At 38.8% G+C, this 19,143-nt stretch overlaps 1 protein-coding gene across 1 annotated transcript in view; it reads right to left on the bottom strand.

Moving 5' to 3' along the window:
- PLCB1 (phospholipase C beta 1) overlaps window positions 1–19,143 on the bottom strand; it is a 399,681-nt gene that overhangs the window by 19,889 nt on the left and 360,649 nt on the right. The window lies entirely within an intron of this gene.

Here is a 19,143-nt window from a genome sequence, read left to right as displayed (position 1 = left end):
AGCATATGTTATGCAGCTAGCAGATAATAATCAGGGCTATAATTGCTCAAAGAATTCAGAAGAACCACCAGGCAATAAATTGCGGATGCTCCTGACTTAGTTTTGACATGTAAAATGAAAACAACATTAGCATTACTAGATAAGAAGGGGAACGTTTCACTCACTTTCACTATAGTCTCATATTCCATTTCTACTTCTGTTTTTCCTCTACTTCTTGTTCTTCTATGTTCTTTAAAACAAAACCAAGGATCATTTCAATTTGATGTGATTAACAATTACTCTAAGCTGAAATGACATAATTCTGTGCATTACAGTAAAATAACATCTCTTTCATCTATGCACTTTAGGCAAAACAAATGATTACTTCATGCTTCTGTGTGCTAGCTCAGTAATAATCAACTAGGTACATGTTAGTCAGAGAAACCAGTCTATTTATCGCAACCTGTCACTCCATACTAAAAGAGAACAGTATTTCAACTGTGTTATGTGGGAGATCCGGGTTCAGTTGAAGTTGCCACTTACGCGCAGTGCAAGAAGTGTCACTTTTTTTCTGGGAGGGGGGAAAGAAGCGTGTCTCTGAAGGAAAAAATGAGCATCAGCCATGCCACCTGAAGCATGTGCTTGCTTGAAGAAACACCTCTGACCGTTGCAGCAGGAAGGCTTTAGACTGCAATCATACCTCATGCCAAGAAATCAGTGCAGTTTGGGTGGAAACATTTCCAGGACATCACCAAGCGCTTACAAGAGTGGTGCTGCTCCTTCACCAAACAGCCTATTCCCTTTGAGTCAGTCTTGCATGAGTGCCTGAGCAGGACAAGGTGCGGAACACGCTGCTGTTGGAGATGTTACTGTTCACTTGCCTTCGTCCTGAGTTGGCGTTTATCTCTGGAGCCGAAACTTCTGTTTGACAGTTCAAAAGAGCATCACGATTGTCACTGTCCCATCTACCTAGAAGACCCCGATGTGCTGCAGGCAGCTACATGCTACTTGGAGCTGACTCACTGGGAGAGCTGTGGATCATCACGCACCACTCTGAGGAGCCTGAACTTAAATTCTCTCTCTTGAAGAGGTCTAAGGTCTGGATCAGAGAAGTCCTGAAGGTAATCCAGCGGCAACCAAAAAGACCTAGGTTTTTTAATTTGTGCAGTTACTAGCAGATGGCTATAAAATTATAGCCAGGAACTGAAAAAATGGGTGACTTTTTGGTTCTTGCTAAGTGCAGTCTTCAAGCAACGTTTCCATGCCATTTTCAAGTAGCTGCAGTACATTTCATTCTCTGTTGTGCTAGATTATTGTGGTAACTGTCTTGTTTTAGTCTAAAATGTTATTTCAGTATTAAGTGATTTACTGCTTCATATGGATAGTAATTACATGAGTATATTGCTGAACTTTGTTCTGTTTGTAGAAGTAAAATCACAGCTCTTTTATGATACAGTTGGTGCCACTAAAATCTTGACACTTCCCACATCATATACTTTATACTCTATCACATATTCAAGACAGTATTGTATTTACATTGTCCAGGAGCCAGAGCTGTAATGGCATCCAATGTAATATAGCGATACTAGGTGAGAATCAGCCATGGATAACTACATGCAAGTTCACTGAGGTAAACTGTATTTTGTCTTAACTGTCAGGTTTGTTACAAATGAAATTGAAAATTAAAACCTTTAAAAAGAAATAGAAACAGACAATAGCACAAAATAAAGCTTCTCATTTAATATTTAAAGATTAAATAGCTTAGTAACTGAAGTAGTACTTTTAAAGATTGTTACAAAACATTTCCTCTCAAAACATTTTCTTGAACTGCACGTAATTATTGAGTCACTTCCTTGGTAATGGGTGAAGAAGCAGAACAATATGTTTGAGCACTGTGTCCTCATTTTACTTTCATGGAGATTCGTAAACGCCTTTAATTGAGTCACAATGGCAGGCAAAGAAATATAATTAGCTAACAACGTGGCTTTGGTTGAAATTCTGGGTAAGGGAACTTATGCCACCTTCTTAGATTGCATTGCAACACATGAATGAAACCATTTTATTTATTTTCTCCTTGAACCCTTTCTCACCTTGGTAGCAGTGGGCTGTAAAGCTACTGCATTTACACTGACACAAATGGTGTTATAAGATACACGTTGGGTATAAAATGGTCAGGAAATGGGTGCCAGTGACTGTGGTAGCTTGCACCATTTTGACATGCAAAATGAACCTGAACTAATAGCTGAAGAAGCAGAAGGTGACAGTTTGTAGCAGAAAAAAATGTAGCAGCAAGAAGGTGAAATGTAAAGCAAAAAAAGAAAGCTACTTTGTTTTGCATAGTTCCTTATCACTTCTGATGCACTTCATTTTTGTCCCCCTTTGATCTATGTTCTTCACTGGTTTTGTGCTCCCACTGACAGACAAATCAGATAAAGTGCCTTACTTAAAACTGGCAATTTTTACAAAATTACATATATATTTGCAGCACACAAACATTTTGCTACTGTGGATGTTGGCCTAGTTACTTCAATGAGGCTTGTAACTACTGAAGGCAGGTTAAGATTTGATTAGAAATTTCCTTAAAACCACTCTTGGAAAACACTACCAAGCATCCTCCTGCTAAATTCCTTAGTTTGTGCAACATTACTACTTTTCTTTACTTTTGGCATCGTTTTTAGCTAGCCTCCCTGTTAAAGGACACATCTTTATTTGTGAAAATGTTTGTCTACTTTGCGCGCAGGTGACTGCAGGTATGTATTGGCTACTGCTCACACGCCAGGATCTGGGTGTCCAAAGTAGGCACACAGTGCCAACGTGTGGATTTTACCTACCTGGAGGATGAACATCAGGGTCAAAATAAGTAAACATTTCAAAAAAAGCATCATCCAAAAATGGTAACAAAAACCCCTCTAATTAATCAAACCAAGGATTTTCCCTTTGATTATTCATCAAAACACAGTCCACTGAAAGTAGCAGAGATATCTGGATAGCATGAATTCCACAGTGACAGGAAATTGCAAGGTTACAAGATACAACTACTTAGTTGTAAGTAGGGTACACACCACTCAAAACCTATATTGTTTATAGAGCTTTTAACAATATAGTCTGTGCACGTGCACCATTAGGATACTCCCGATCCAAATGTCGCTAGTGTAGCAGACGTACGTTATACATTATGCACACATATTTACCGCAGGGGTGCTCGCTAGCTTTGGAGCTCCAGGCATTGTCTTGCAGCATAAGAAAGAGAAAGTCAGAGAGAAACATAGGGATTAAAACAAACACCAAATTTCAAGCTCTTTTCTATTCTCATGGTTGTGACTTTAGTTGTCATAATTACCTGGTCTTTAAAATCCCCAAGCAACCTTTTTATCCTAGTGTGTGAGGTATTTTCCTGTATGTACAGACATTGCGTCACGCAGCCTTTGATGAAACCTCTAATGCATAGATAATACAACACAGAAAATACGTATACTTCCTCAAATCATAACTAAGCAGCCAAATATCTATTGCTTTTCTTAGTGCTGAGACATTTTATAGAAGACACACACGGGAACTAGACTGTAGAACACCAACGACAGGGGGAAGTGTTAAAACACTATCTGCTACTCAAAGTCAATGTCCCAGCAATTTTCTGGATACACCAGAAATCAGGAGGTCCAGAAATGAATCCAGCACAAGTTTAAGCTTTTACAATACTGAAGTTGAATATATTCTGGTTTATATGATGATCCTAAATGTGTCCTCACCTGTGCAAAGGGCCCCAAAAAAGGCTGCATTTTATATTTCTGGCTTCTAAGGCTGTTATGAAAAGCTGTGTCGTGCTCTTGTTTATTGTGACATTACTGTAAAGAACTACTGCCACAATTAGTTTAGATTTATATCCTTGCTAGCGTGTAGAAATGTGGCACAGAATCTTGTCATTTGCCACAATAAATTGTGCTGACCTAACACCTACAATCAAATGTTGTTAGTATGACTATTCTTTACAATTATCTTTTATGAACATTTAAAAAAAAAAAAGAAGAAAAGTGTACTGTATCAGTGAAAAGAAAAAAGGATGCCTCACAGCACATCATTTAGTTCTCTTAATAATTCATACCTCTCTCACTTATTCAGCAACTTACATGTGTTGCTGCTGGCTCTGCCTTTGGCATACACTTAGAGTGTTTTCCAAGACCACAGCAGCACAAAATCCCCATGTTAAAGAAAGAAGAAAGGATTTTGAAAAGCTGTTTGAGGGGAAATGGAAAAGTGTTAAGCAATGGTGCAATCCAAGTGACTTCAGACTTTTAGAGATGAAACACTCATGCCTAGCTCCTTCTCCTGTTTCTGTACTATATTGCTCTTATCAAGGGTTCAGCTAGCTAAAGGGTACCCCTTTACTGGTGGCAACTGGGCGGATATATTTCTGCTGAAACTCTGGCCATCTGACTCAAGTAGCAATCAGTGCTCACTGGACACTAAACTGAGGGGAAAAAAACAAGCCAACTAGAAAACAGTATATACTGTCCATTATTTAATCAATGGACCAAGAAAAAATTTCTGGGTCTTTATGGAAGAAGCTCTGGCCTAAATTACTAAGCCATGACTCCTTTTCAAAATCTGTTTCCAGCTGTGCTGTGTGTTGTAGAGTTCATCTTCAAAATAATGTGCCAGATGTGTTTTACGTAAGTGTTCTTTATACAGGTATCTACAAACAGAAGACAGAATTGCAAAAACAAGCGAAAAAAGGAAAAGAAAGGATAGAGGACATGCTTTCCCGTGGGTGTAATCTACAGCAAGGTTGCACAAACAGACACTCAGGACAAAATCTAGCTCATGGTAAGACAGAAACAGTACAAAAAACATTTAAGGTAGCAACTTGTATTTGTATTTTGAAAATTATGAAATCTTGTTATATTCTCACCTTCCTTGGATCAGAAAAGATCCTCCACACCCCTGTCACAAAGACAATGCACATGTAGGTTTGCTTATTGATTGATCTGAGACCGACCATGAATTAGACAGATGGAGGAAGAAAATGGTCCTGGCTTTGACATCACTCAGTGAAACAGTAAAACCAATTCAGATTAATTCTACTATGTGCCAGTGAAAATCACTGGTTTAACAACGTGAGCAAAACCGACCACTATGCAATTTCACCCTTAAGTTACACATACATAATCCAACTGCAGCAAGAACGGTCTTCAGATGCACTCCTATTTCTCATCTTGGGAAGAAAAAACCATTTCCATTCCTGCTTTCTATTGATTACTTTAGTTACAAACCTTTTAGAAAATCAACTACTGTTATACAACGGCTCCATAAACACCAGAAGATTAAGTCAGAATACATATTTTTCAGCTCAACCCCCCCCCCGCCCCCCCCCCAAAACTCCCAAACCTCTATACAAGGTCCAGGCAGAGTATCACTGAAATTCTGTAGATACAAAACATTTTATCTCTCACCTTTACCGTATGTAGAATAACATTTACTAGCTTGCAAGCTAGACAAAGATCAAGAGAACGTAACTTATTTCTCAGACATGTATTTCCATGAATATAATGAAAACTAGATACAAATAGCCCAATCTGGGACTCTTTTATCCAGAGTTCGTGTTCCTCTGGTCAAGCATGAAGAGTTAACGCACTGCAGTAATGAGGCTGACAAAGATTCTGTGAATGTCTCAGTGGATGATTTGAATTGCAGGTTTCAAGGACTTCCTCATTTAGGACATGGACTTGCTCCACCTAAGTCAGTCTGAATTTTGCTATTGATTTTGGTCAGAGTACATTAAAAGTTCACTCCCCACTCCATGGATGCAGTTGACAAACTGCTTTAGTCTGAGAGGTAGTCAGGCAATCCCTGTGAATCAACAACCCATCACAAAGAAGTCAAAATGACTATAAAAATGGAAAGAATGCTAAGGGAGTCAGCATTGCTACAGTTAATCCAGAACAGCAGGTTGGTGAGGTATTATTTTATGGTTCATCAGCAGTTATGAAAGAACGCATTCCAATTTGCTCAATTAAAGGGAATGAAAGAATCAAAGAGACTTAGATTACCATTGGGAGTGGGCTAAACAAAGAAAGGAAATACAGAGGTGTATTGTATTTTTAATAGGCAGAATGATTTTTTGTTGTCATTCAGTAAGCACTAAAGTAGCTGAAGTCAAGAGTTCTTTCACTGGCCACGGTGACATGGCCACCAAGAGCTTTAGGAACTACAAACTTCTTTCTTACATGATAATCCAGCCTTTCCAGCTGTCTATAATGGTGCCATTACTGTAAAGCTGGATTCTTGTCTGAGTACCAAGGCTCCTATACAGAAAACAATCAGCGATCACAAAACCTAATGTTATATCATAGGAGAGTACGAAGCTGTCACAGACTTTACGCAAGAATCTACATTACTGAGGACACTTTTCTTCTTGCAAAGTCTTGGTCTGTCTAGATCACACATTCAAAAACTCCTTTGATACAGATTAAGTATCTCAACATTTCACCTTAGGCAATGCAGCATTCTCACCCATCCTTTAGAACTCTAGTGTTACAAAGATGTATATATACATGTAAGAATGTAGTAAGGACTGGGCATGACCTCTGTCCTCTGAGGTGGACCATAAAACTAAGAGAAGTCAGCTTAGCTCCATCTTAAAAATAGCTTTCTGTCCACGCAATGCATACTTTTAAAATAAGGTGTATATAGTACTCGTCTGATGCCTAGTTAAGCATCAGCTAACCTGGTTAAGTTATTTTGGTAAGAACACAGCCTGCAGCAGTATTCTGTGATGGCTCAGTCTTCCCTCTGTCCTTATTGTAAACAGGTCAAAGAGAGGAAAGCCCAAAAGCTTCTCAGTGAAATACACTTGTTGCCCCAATTTAGCAAGTGTACCACATTATTTCATTGCTTTCAAGTGTAAAGTGTTAAAACATGGACTTTGTAAGTTATCTTCAGGGGATGTAAAAGACCAACTCCTCTGATCTTGATGGTGAGACAGATCATTTTCCGTAAATGATACTCAAATTTGGAAGACTGCAAATTAAAGAAAAACCTTCTCCTATCCCAAAATGTCATTCTAAATTACACCAGTACATACTCAAAGTGATACTGGTAACATCTCTGAAATGCCAGGGAAATAGAGATAAGGGTCAGGCAAATGAATGTCTCATTCATTCAATGCCTCATACAAATGAAATAGTTTAGTCGTCTGATCTGACAAACTGATATCCTTTGCAACTTCCCATAAGTCATTTCACTGCTAAGGTCTCAACTCTTCCATCTGCAAAATTGTATGAAATATAAATTATTAGTTCAAGTTTTGATACCACTAGAATCTAAAAGCAATAGCATAGTCTTGTCTTACAGGGCTAGCATGACAGCTTAGGCAATTTTAGGCCCTTCTCTGTGTTAAATATAGCAGATTGAACAGCTTTCCCTGCAGTAAAAGGAGATTTATTTCCTGAGAATGTTCAAAAATCCAAATCCTTTTTCCTAATGAAATGTCAGATAAAAGGATCTTTTACACAAACACCACATGAAGAAAACGTCATCTCCCAAAACTTCATTGAACATTAAATGATTGTGACATAAGCAAACAAAAATGTTGTCTCTTGACAAACTGTCATTAGTGCCATTTATTTTGCAAGATGCAATACATATGCCAATTAGTTCTTCAAATGACTACAGGGGGCAAGTTCCTTCGGTCCCAATGCTCCACACTCTATGCTAAGCTCATTTGTGTGTGTCTAAGAACAGATTTTCAACTTCTTTCTTTTCTGACGCCAGCCTCAGACAGATAACATAGCTACTGCTAATAAACTCAAGATGCCTTAATATCAATTTGCTCAATGGAAAATCCTGCTTATTTTGAACTAATTTAGTACAGCAGTACCTGTTTAAGATCAATTCACAGCAGACTATTTCCTATTTATTGCTAATTAAACTCATGGATTTCCTGTTCCAAACAGCATATAACCCTGAAAAAATAGCTACAAACGCAGTGTGTTACTGACTCAGCTGGTGGACTTTATCTACACTTACCACCTAATTCTGAGGTCCATAAAAGCAACTACTCTAAGCAACGACAAAATGGCCAAAGTGAGGTCCAGAGATGAGGGAAAAAGAGACACTCACTGAGATTTGCCCCCTCAACATTATGAAGTGCAGAATGGCTTAACTGTGGTTTCTATCTCCAGCCTGAGCAACCAAGAGCACAGTAGGCTGGAACTCTTTCTTGGCACACTAGATTTGAGGACCACCCAGCCTTTCTGTCTCAATTCCAGCCCCTTCCGTCCTTGAAGAGAATAATACTCTAGCTGTGCGCCAAGGGGATATCTGCAGGTGGCATCTGGGTTTGACCTTATCCACCCACACTTTTGTTGTCAGGTCTATACAAAAATATTTTCAACTGATTGTGCTGGGTAGATACAGGACAATTCTTTCACTTCTGGAACACAGTTAAGTCAGGAAAGTACACAAGCATGGGAACAGCTAAGAAAAATGGATATATTGGAGTGTTCCTGAATTATGGAAGATTCCACCCAATGCTTTCAGTACATCGCTCCTGAACATTCACGTTTGAGATTTTACCCTCTGTTTGAACTGCTGAGTTACCAGGAAAGCAGTGCCCACTGGGCTCCATCATCACACCAGACCTCCAGAGGATAAGGAGAAGGCAGTGCAATCCCTGTCTGTTTTGACTAAACCTCACAAACTGAAAGAAGATGCAATTACAGGAGGAGCGCGCATTACTTTTGCTTACTAGTGAAACAACTTTTTTTTCTTCTCCAAAAATTTTTGGCTCACTCCCACTGCAAAAGGCTAAAATCCACTTAGGCTCGCCTTAGGGTGATCTAATGAATCACAGCAGCCTGAACTGCATTTCCATTCAGAAGCTTGAGTTTAGGATGCTATGCCAAAAGTAAGCACCCTCTAGGAAGCAACCCTGCAGACTTCAGCACAGGCATGTCTTCAGAGCTTCAGCAAATCAGGTGCCAACGAATGTTTCTTTATTTGCACCAAGTCCAGCAAAGCCCTGGTGAGGCAGAGATACATCTCTTTTAAACCCTCCTCTAAAGCTTTTGTTTTATATGCCCAGATAAGCTAGTTGCCTGAGCATTGCACATGTGGATAATTTTAGAGTTTAAACTTCAACCAGTAAATGTTATGAAAAACAACATTAAGAAATGTCAGTCTGGAAGATTCCTAATTCTCAAAAGCTACAGTGATGCTTATCTCAGAGCAGTAAAATTCAGAAGCATTTATAAGAATATCCAGACCAAAACTGTACAAAGTGTGGGTCAAGAGATAAAATTCTCAAACCAGAAATAAGTGGAAGAACGATTCACCAGGGTAAATAGACTGTGATGACCGATGCTATGCTTACCACTATGTTCTAAAATGTTGCATTGGGTCTTATAAGACTTAAAAGGCAACCCCCCTCCCCCCAAAAAACTCAATGCTTTATAAAGCCAGGCCTGAAAATTCACTTCAGGAGAACAAATTCTGTATCTGCCTGCTAGCTGCTGTAGCTTAAATTAATTAAGTACATTAACGTAATCTGCTGCCAACTGGAATTTACATTAACAGGCAGGACCACAAACAAGGAAGAAAGTTGGGGGTTACTTATCGCAGCTGACAGCAGGGAAGGGTAGGGCAGGAAGCTATGGTTGGTGTCAGATGCAGCTGACTCAGCGTACAGTTCTCGAGCAATCCAAGAATGAGAACCTATAACGTTGCCTCTGAAGTCTGAGGTTTGGTTCTCTTCAACCTCATTTATTCCAGTAGTTCGACACGCCCTGGCAAGCCAATAAAACCAGCAGTGCTGATACTCTTACAAATGGGAATTGTGAAGTGACAGCGGGCAACTACCTCCCCCCCCGGGCATATCTGAGCTCTTCCAGGAGAAGGGCTGCAACTCTGAAGCTGTTTAAATGACAACTTTCCCAGGGCTCTGAGGAGCTGCCTCAGCTGGGGTCAGTTTTGAGGCCGCTCCACAGCACTAGCCGCTGACGAAATGCAGAACTAATGGGAAGCGACATGAATGCAAGCAAATATTTGCAATAGCACTTATTTTATCTGTGTTTCTTATTAAAAGAATGCAATCAAATTGATAATGATAAAATGAACATAAATATTAATGCATGTGTTGATATTTAGGTGATGAAATGTACTTTTGTTGTTTAGAAGACTAAACAGTTCCTGTTCTTTGAAAGCCTGAAACAGTTCTTTGTTTATCTTCATCTTGTTTTCTGACATAACCTGTTTATTTACAGCATGTCAGGGGAGAACCCCAATTTCTAAGGACATTTTCCAATTAACTTTCTTAATTAAAAGAAAAAGTTAGACTCAGTTGGTTTGTAAATAGTATTATCTAAATCCACAAAATTCATAGATTCTGGGAAATGGTTGAGAATACACCTACACAAGTATGACCAGAAATGTTCCTCATCTTCCATCTCCAGGTGTTACAGATGTTGTCTGGCATTCTGAATGTCTGCTCATTTTTGCCTGATTTGGAAACAATTTCATTTGCTCCAAATGTCTAATGTTATTAGGGAATTATTGTTCCCTTTGGTTTCTGTTAGACAGGGCTGTAAGCAAGCGCTTACATGGAAGTATGCACTTAAAACTATTGGCTTCAATGAGTTGTAAGTTCTGCTCTGAATATGAATCTGTAACAAGAGTCTCTGCAGAGATCCAACTTCATAAATTTATGCCAGAATCCAGTAATATCCTAGGAAATGTCTGCTGCTGCACTGATTCAGGCGTCTGCCGTTCACATTAAGATCTTCAGAAAACAGTGTAAGAATTCACAGTTTCAGGAAGGACCATGATTTCATCTTGGGTCCAACAAAATCCTTAATGAAGTTAGTATATGTCTTTCAAATATATCTTTGAAGTTAAACCAGACTCATGCATAAGAACCTAGAGACCACATTGCTATGTGTGACTTGGTCAACGATTAGAAACAGACTCATCCAACTGAATAGTTCACAACTACTGAAAAAAGATTTAAGTCCAATAAAGTGAAAAAAGATGCTCGCAAACCACTTAAATGCACTAAAATTACTTATTTCCCTAGCGCATTTATACCAAGTGAATAACCACACTCTTTGTGGATGCAAAGATATTTCACATCTAAAAATAACTTATGCTGTACACTGATTGCAAATCTAGATATATCCAAGGCAGGGTGCAGTTGTAGGTCAATTTATAATACCCACGTTAAATAAAAAAGAAAACAAGCTTAAAGCAAAATCAGGCATTATACCTTTCACATATCCATCGTAGACACACACTATCAGTTATCGCTTTCTCTGAGATACAGTAATTTAGATGAATATACTTCTTAACAGTTTCAGTACCAAATCAGATTTTTTGCCCCTATGTTGAAAAAGTGATCTTCAGTGGACAATAATAACCTTAGTTTATGAGAACGTGTATTACATTTTCAACATGCTATTTCTCCTTTTGTAATGCCGGTTGGCTTTCAGCAAGACAAATTCTCATCCTCAGACACATGCAGATGAGTCAACTGAAAGTAACACAACTTCTCACACCCTCACCTAAATGTTGGCCTGAGACACTCTTTACTGGGGGCAGATATAAACATACAGCCTGCTCACATCCCAACTGTCTAACAACAGCTTCACACAACTTTTAAGCAGCAGTTTTCTTTGCTTCTGTACTAGAGAAACAGAAATAATTGTGGTTTGATACATTTACTGTGTAAGGAGTAGTTTCTATGTTCCCATAAATGCTTTAAGAAATAATAATAATAAATAATAATAATAAATAATAATAATGACGCAGCAGCTGGAAATGCCAAAAGGGCCTAGCCATAACTGGAGAAACCAAGTAACTCCAAAAATTTTGAAGACAATTAGTTCACAGTATGGGAACACACATTTTAAATTAGCGTGTTTGTGTGCAGACAACAGCATTGTATTCTCATTTTGTAGTGGCGTTTTTAACCGCATGAGTCATAATGTGGGGCAGGCAGGCTGAGGAAACCTGATGGCTTCCATGCTTCACAGTGTTTCCTTTGTGTGAGAAGAAAAATGCTTCTTCTGTTCAGGACAATGTAAGAGTGAACTTCTTTGCTGTAGGTTTGGCATATGTTAAATCCATTTTGTAGATAGCATGGAACCTGGAAATCCATAAATCTGCCTTTCCCCTTTTTTGTTTTCCATACAAGGGAAACTCTGACTTCATTGTTAATGCAGTCAACTAGGAAAACTTGAGTAGACCACAAAACTCCTTCATGGGATTAGTGGTTTCAAAACAGGACTGGGAAACATCAGAACTGGATTCTAATTTTGTCATGCAGACATGTCACTCTGAAAGATGCTTAAGCCAAAGATTTCAAACATTGACACCTAAAGTAAGGCTGCAAAACGCGAAGTTGACTATGCACTCCATTAAAGCCTTTAATACACGAAAAATGCTGTACTGTTTTGAGCTGGAAACAACACAGGGAAGCTTTTTTATACATTGTTTTCCCTTGGAATTTTCTATTTTATGTAAAATAGGAAATATTTTATATTTCAGACCCACAGACTTAAAACTCACAGTCAAATTTGTCTTGATAGTGTCACTGCAACTGAGCTACAGGTATTTTCTATTTGCTGAGTTAAGTTTCAGAGACTTTTAAAAACTGAGTGCTTCAAAAGCTAGGTTTCCTCAAAACCACACCCGTGGATAATATCTGGAATCTCTCTTTCTAGCAGCAATTGACCATAATGAATCATTTTTGCTTTTATTTGGTGTCTTCCACCTCATTTATACCTACTCTAAATTTCAGTGAATTCTCAGTCATATATACATGTAGCGATTAACGTAATCCCTGATTTGAAACCACATGTAGCTACCACTGACAAACAGCAGACTACCAAACTGGTAGCCATGGTGGTAAGATTTCCTAGAATCAAGAAACCTTACTTTTGGATTTTCCCTTAAAGTATGCTTGTGATTGCAGGTAACCCTCCTGTAGTCTCTGCTCAGTGGACCAATCCTGTTGCCAAGGTCACCTTTGCAGAGTTATATTTGCATCCAGCTGACGTTGATTCATGTTGCCAGATGGCTAAGGACAAAGCACAATCGCTCAACACAACGTGTGACCTACTTACACGCCTAACAATCTGCTGTTTAATACTTTGGAAATGCATGGAGACTTTGATTAAAATTTTAATTTTGTTTCATAGTTAGCCCACATGTGGCATGTACATTTTGCATACCAGATACATCTGCTCCAACAGGGCAGTAGCATGATGCCTCTGAGTTCTTTCTAAAACAGGGCATATGAATGCGTAAGTGTCATTTCCTTATTTCCTAAAGGCACTCTCAAAAGTAATTACAAGTTATTGGTTCACATACGGACAGCTAATGAAGAGCCAAACACTTTCACACTGGCACCACATAAACAAATAATGACGACAGTAATATGTCAGCTCTAGAAAAGAAGAATGAAGACATGATACACACAAAATTCATGTAGGGTTTCTAATCAAACACATGGAAAGTCATAGGGAAACTCCATCTGTGCCTGAAGTCTCATATATATTTACAGGATAAGTGGGAGAATGTAATTCCTGCCTTAACTACAATGTGAAGATATGCAAGAATACTAGAAGTGACATTTGGTCATTGTAGGGCAGATTCCTCAAACTGCTCAGGGCTTTAGGAATGTAATGATTACCAGACTGAATCAGACGCTAGGCTAAGACCTGCACTCTATCTCTGCCCTCGGCTAGTACCAGATGCTGTACAAAGGTAAAACAGCTCTAGAGGAGACGTAGATAAAACAATTCCCACCTTCAAGCAGGCCTTCCTGGTCCCAATCTCTAGAAGTTAAAGACTGATTTAAGTCCTGGAGTTCAAGTTTTAGTAAAGTCTTAGTTCCTTTCAAACTGCTGGTCAACAAGAACTTAAACTGTGAAAATATTTCATTTCTCAAGTGGTCTCCAATCCCATTTTGAATCTACTTAGCTTTGACAGACTTTTGAGGGCTTGCACCTACAAACGAAGTCAAACTGTTAAAAGTCTTGAGCATTCATCAGCTCCTCTTGTGAAAGTTCATGGCCAGACCCTCAGGAGAGTTTAGCATGGTGTATGAGGCTACGCACATATAACTCAGTAACTCTTCTAAATGAAAACAGAAAGCTTTGTAAAATATAAATCCTCCAGAGTATGAGAAAGGAAAGCAAAACCCAAAAAGCCTGCAGAGAAGCAAGTCTAATGTTACATTCTAGACTGAGGAGGTGGTGACAGCTGCTAGTCGGAAATCGTCCCATCACATATTAATATTATTTATTTGGGGGGAAACAAGAAGGTAAAGCCAAATGCAAGGAGAAGCAGTTGTATCATCATAACGCAGACGGTGTTAATGAGGTGATTATAGATAACAGAGGAAGTTAAAGTATTTGGCAGGACACTGACTAAAATAAAACTTTATCAGTGAACCAAATATTTTATTATTCAATAAAGATGTGAAGAGTTACACTCAGTATATATCATTACATTATGTGGCATTCTCAAGTTATCCTGGTGAAATACTATCTAAAAGCAGACACTAAATCAGGCTGAAGTGTGCGAAATGCAAAGGCACCACTCCCTGACAAGTTTTTCTCCAATTTACAGGGCTTGTGAGGCTCATCTTGTCTAGCACCACGAGTTTTTTCCCTCTCCCCATACCTCTGCAAGGCTATCTTGCCAACAGAATCACAGGAGGGTGCATACAGGAACACTTTGACCCTGCTGTGCATGTGGTGTTTGCCACATAGCCAGACACGGTGCTATTTTGACCAAGAAGTTCCCTGCTCCTCTGTGACTTGAACGATGTCTAGAAAGGACACTCCAGTTGTGGATGAGAGACAACAGAAAAACCTTACAAAGCAAAACAAAAGAGATGCTCATGATTTTGTACCTATTATTTTCTCTACATTTATGCTTTATAGAAAAGTGCCATGGAAAGTTCCATGTCTTAAAGTTCTGTTACTTTGCCATAAATTAAGTTTTGAGAGTGAAAATAATGCACACATACAAAATCCAAAAGAAGTAACAAAAAATTAGCATTTACGTAATTATTGAGGAAAGCACAACAGTTCTGGAAAAAATACAAAGCACCTTTTTTTAAAAGCAAAAATCAGAGAAATCCTTTCTTCCTTCTTCAAAGGAAGCCCAACCCAAATTTTAAGCCAAATCTTCATGTGTAAATTGGAACTTTTACTACCTGTAGAACAAATATTTGCTTTAAAAATACTTATTAAATATTCACAGGAAGTACAATGTAATTATTGTGATTACTCTATCATACAAAACACAAGTATCTTTGTCCCGAGCAGTGTATCAGCCTCAGACTCTGGTAAAAGCTGATGCTGATGGCACAGGTCTAGATCCTCTCACTAGGTCCATCTGGTGGACCTGATTCCACAGCTTCTGTTCTCCATAAATGTTTTTCTATAGAATTCAGAGCAGAAAGCCTGTTTTAGCCAGTGACCCCATTACAAATTTAAGGTTACACATTGCCCTCAACCCCCAGCAAAGCTCCCACAGCTTTGCCAAGTCAGAGATCCGCCCAAAGAACCAGGAGATGACCTGACCTTCATGCAACGACAGTGCTATTTACAAGCACACGCAATTATTTTTCTAGTTGCTGGATACCAAATATGATACTATAGCGTGGATAACACTTTATACTGCACCTGATTAAAGCTTCTAATGTCTTCCGTCCATTAGGGCTGTGCAGTGGAATAATAAACACACCCTAGCCCTGACAGCACACACAGAATCGAAATAGGTCTCTTTCCAGGCTGCTTAGCAGAGAGCATCCTCCTCCTTTGCTGGGTCTGATTATGACCTAAAAGTTGCTGTTGTGTGGGAAAGAGGCAAAGGTGTCTGTGACACTACGCTGTGTTTGGAAATTGCTCTTAATACAGCTTGCAGTTTTTAAGCAAGATGCCACAAAAAAAAAAAAAGAACATAATTGAAGAGAGGCTCCTTAAATGAGAACAAAGTAAACAGAGATGCTTCATTAGAAGTTACATCCCCTGATCCTGCTTTTGCTGTCAAGTCCAATGACTTTTTTTCTCTTCAGCTCAACTTAAAAAATAATTATCCCTCATAAAAAACGCAAGTTGTTATGGTTTTGTTAACAATACTTTGAAGAAAAAGGGTTTCTTTTGGCAAGTCTGTCTTCAAGAAAATAGCTAAATTTAGTAAAAATCAAACTTACTTGCTCTTTAGATCCTTCAGTTTTCAACGGCTTCGTGTGCACTGTAACTTAATGCTTATATATGGGCTATGCTGACACATTTACAGTGAACAACAGCAATGTCTGTAACTGGCCAAGTACAGTAGAACAGCTTTTGAGGGGTTCTGCCACCCGCTGACAAGGTCCGGCAGTAAGGGACTCATGGACATGTGTGGAGACGCTGCAGGTGCCCGGCACTATGAAAAAGAAAGTCTGCAATGTATGAAGAAATCACCAGTAAAGCTCAAATACTCCCACACTCCGATTATCACTAGCGCACAAAACATCTGGTGGTGTGGTGCCTTGGCTTACAGAACACAGAGAAGGATAACTCTGTCACATTTGCCCAGCAGATACACACTCCTTATGTGTATCTTATCAAATGTTGTAGTTATGGAATATTTAAATTTTAATCACAGAGAAAACAAAGGAAGTATCTTAGATAAAAATGTATTGAATTTAAAGGAGCAGAATCATTATGTTTCTATTTTGTCTCAGTGATTTGTAGGAAATAATGGCCAAACTCAGGCTGGAGACTTGGATTCTTTCTATTGTTCTTTAGGAAAGCTATGGGAGACAGTTGCAGACAAAACCTTTTACTCTTACAACCCCACCTGCATTTAGGATTCAAAATCTGAGTTCTGACTGTTTGTCTATGCTATGTTCTGCTATATTTGAGTTCAGAATAAAGACAGAAATGATAATTTGAGGTTACTTGATGGGCATTAGACATTATATTTTTACTCACACTCTCAGAGGCACAGAGCATGTTAGAAAATATCATTAGTTTTATGACTCAGCTGTGGTTTGAGACATTGAGCAACTACAAAAGGGAGAAATGTCTTAAATAGTATGGAACTGGGGTAAACTAGAAATAGTAATACAATTGAACAGTTTTGTTTGGGTAAGTGCTCTGTTTTGGTTTTTTTGAAAGTGTTATATGGATCATACTCAGGATAGTTCTTTATTTAAAGAGAAGAGCACATAAATTAGAAAGTATAAATATTTAAAGTTTTGTTGAAAGTGTACACAACCAATCTATTACGGCTGAAGTCCTTTTTCTAGGCAACGGCTACAATAGATGTCCTTAAAAGTGACCACTTAATATAATATTGGGCAAAGACCAAGAGAAACTGTTTCCACAAAGGTGTGCTAGAGAATTCTTTATTTTAAAGTGCTAAATTAAGTCATAGGAGCAAAAAAATCTATGGCTTTGCTTTGGCGTATACTCCATGGCATCACTCTGTTAATCATACTGGAGCTAAACAGAGCTGTTCACCAACTATTAACTCAAATGATCAACTGCTTCAAAGCTGTCAAGCCCAATGCCAGCTCTTGTCAGAACTGCACTCTTGACCATACGTTCAGATGTGCTTTTAGGGTTATAATGAGGAGTAAGTCAAAAGGAAAAAAAAGTGCCCAAAGTCCCATGGCCAAGTAGCAGGAATTTCAAACAGCTCCCAATTTGGAAACGGCTGAGAGTAGAACAAGAACACAATCAAAACCATCCTCCGGAAGCACATGCTTGGAGAAATGTATAGTTCACTGAGTCTACAAAAACCCCTCAAAACCTAAAGGATAGTAAAGGATGAAGGCAAGTGGCAAAGATCCACACAGACTGGAAAGCACAGAGTTTTTTCCTCTCTACGAAGTGGTTACAGAATAAATTCCAGAATTAAATAACATGGTCTGTTTACCATGTATTTTCACCTATGTAGGGTTTTTTAAGTCACTACTTTAAGGTTCCTCTTGTTTCGCCTCTCCCCTGTCCGTGAAGTTGTTCCTGGGGACTTGAAGGCACTGTGACTGTGTCCCTAGAACTGAGAGTGGCAGGCAGGTTTCACCTTAATCACCCAGCTATAAAACGCTTCCCTCCCCTGTCACACCTTGTCATTTACCATCAGCTGTGATCTGGGGCGATGCATCATCTCTGTCAAACTCTGCTCAGGGAAACAGTTAACATGCATCTTCATAAGCAAAGGAGAATGACCTTAATTTGTGCCCTTGCATGGCCAGTGAGCAGAGGACGGGAGGGACTGTGCTGGGTCCCAATGCTGTCCAACGTCTCGTTGAGTCTCTGCACGGCTCCTTGCTGAGCATCTTGCTGCCAGCTATTCCCAGAGATGGCCTTATTCTGCTCAGAAATGGAAACTGTCATTGCTCTCTGAAGACTGTGATCAAGTTTCTAGAGAATGCGCCCTTTTATACTTCTACACCCTAGCCTTTCTCTTTGCTTTGTCAGTAAAGCGATGACGCCTAATTTTTCCATGGATGAGCAGCAATGGCAGTTGAAATTTTTCTGAGCTTTTTTTTTCTAAGTAAAAGCTTCTTCAACCAGTTTTGGAGGCTAAGCAGACACTGAGCAACAGAAATTCAACTTTTGTTCTTATTGCATTAAAAAGCAAACCAGGAAAGCAAAACTTGGATGTATACTTAGTTTTAAGTTGTTCACACAAGCAAAAAGACAGACGAAATATGACGTCTTTCTTCTTGACAATAAACCCTACTCTTTCTTACTTAAATAGTCACTCTTCAAATTTCTTAGATGCAAAATCTTTGTAATTTTTGAAAGGTAATGAGATATCTGAGCAAAACACTTAGCTGCTCCATGCTAAAGGTACATAGTAAAACTGGCTGTCAGTAAAACTCAGGTGTGAACAGATGCGAACAGATAAAATGTGCATCTGTAGCACAAGCCTCTGGCTGTCGGTCAGGAACATATCAATATATTGAAGAGCTTTTTCTGCAAATGGAATAATTCTTCCCATAGTAAGTCTTAGAAAAGAAAATAATTTCAGCTGATGGTATGCAATGTAAAATTCACTTCTTGTTTCTGTAGATAAGTGCTTACTAGAATGTAAAATTTCACTCTTTAACAGGGTGGACTTTAAGATCATGATTCAGCTCTGAATTTCTCTTAAAATTTT

Source organism: Leptosomus discolor, chromosome 2 (assembly GCF_034619465.1).
Source record: "Leptosomus discolor isolate bLepDis1 chromosome 2, bLepDis1.hap2, whole genome shotgun sequence".
Lineage (NCBI taxonomy): Eukaryota > Metazoa > Chordata > Aves > Leptosomiformes > Leptosomidae > Leptosomus > Leptosomus discolor.
The sequence above is the reverse complement of the archived record's forward strand: the minus strand, read 5'-3'. Positions and strand labels throughout refer to the sequence as shown.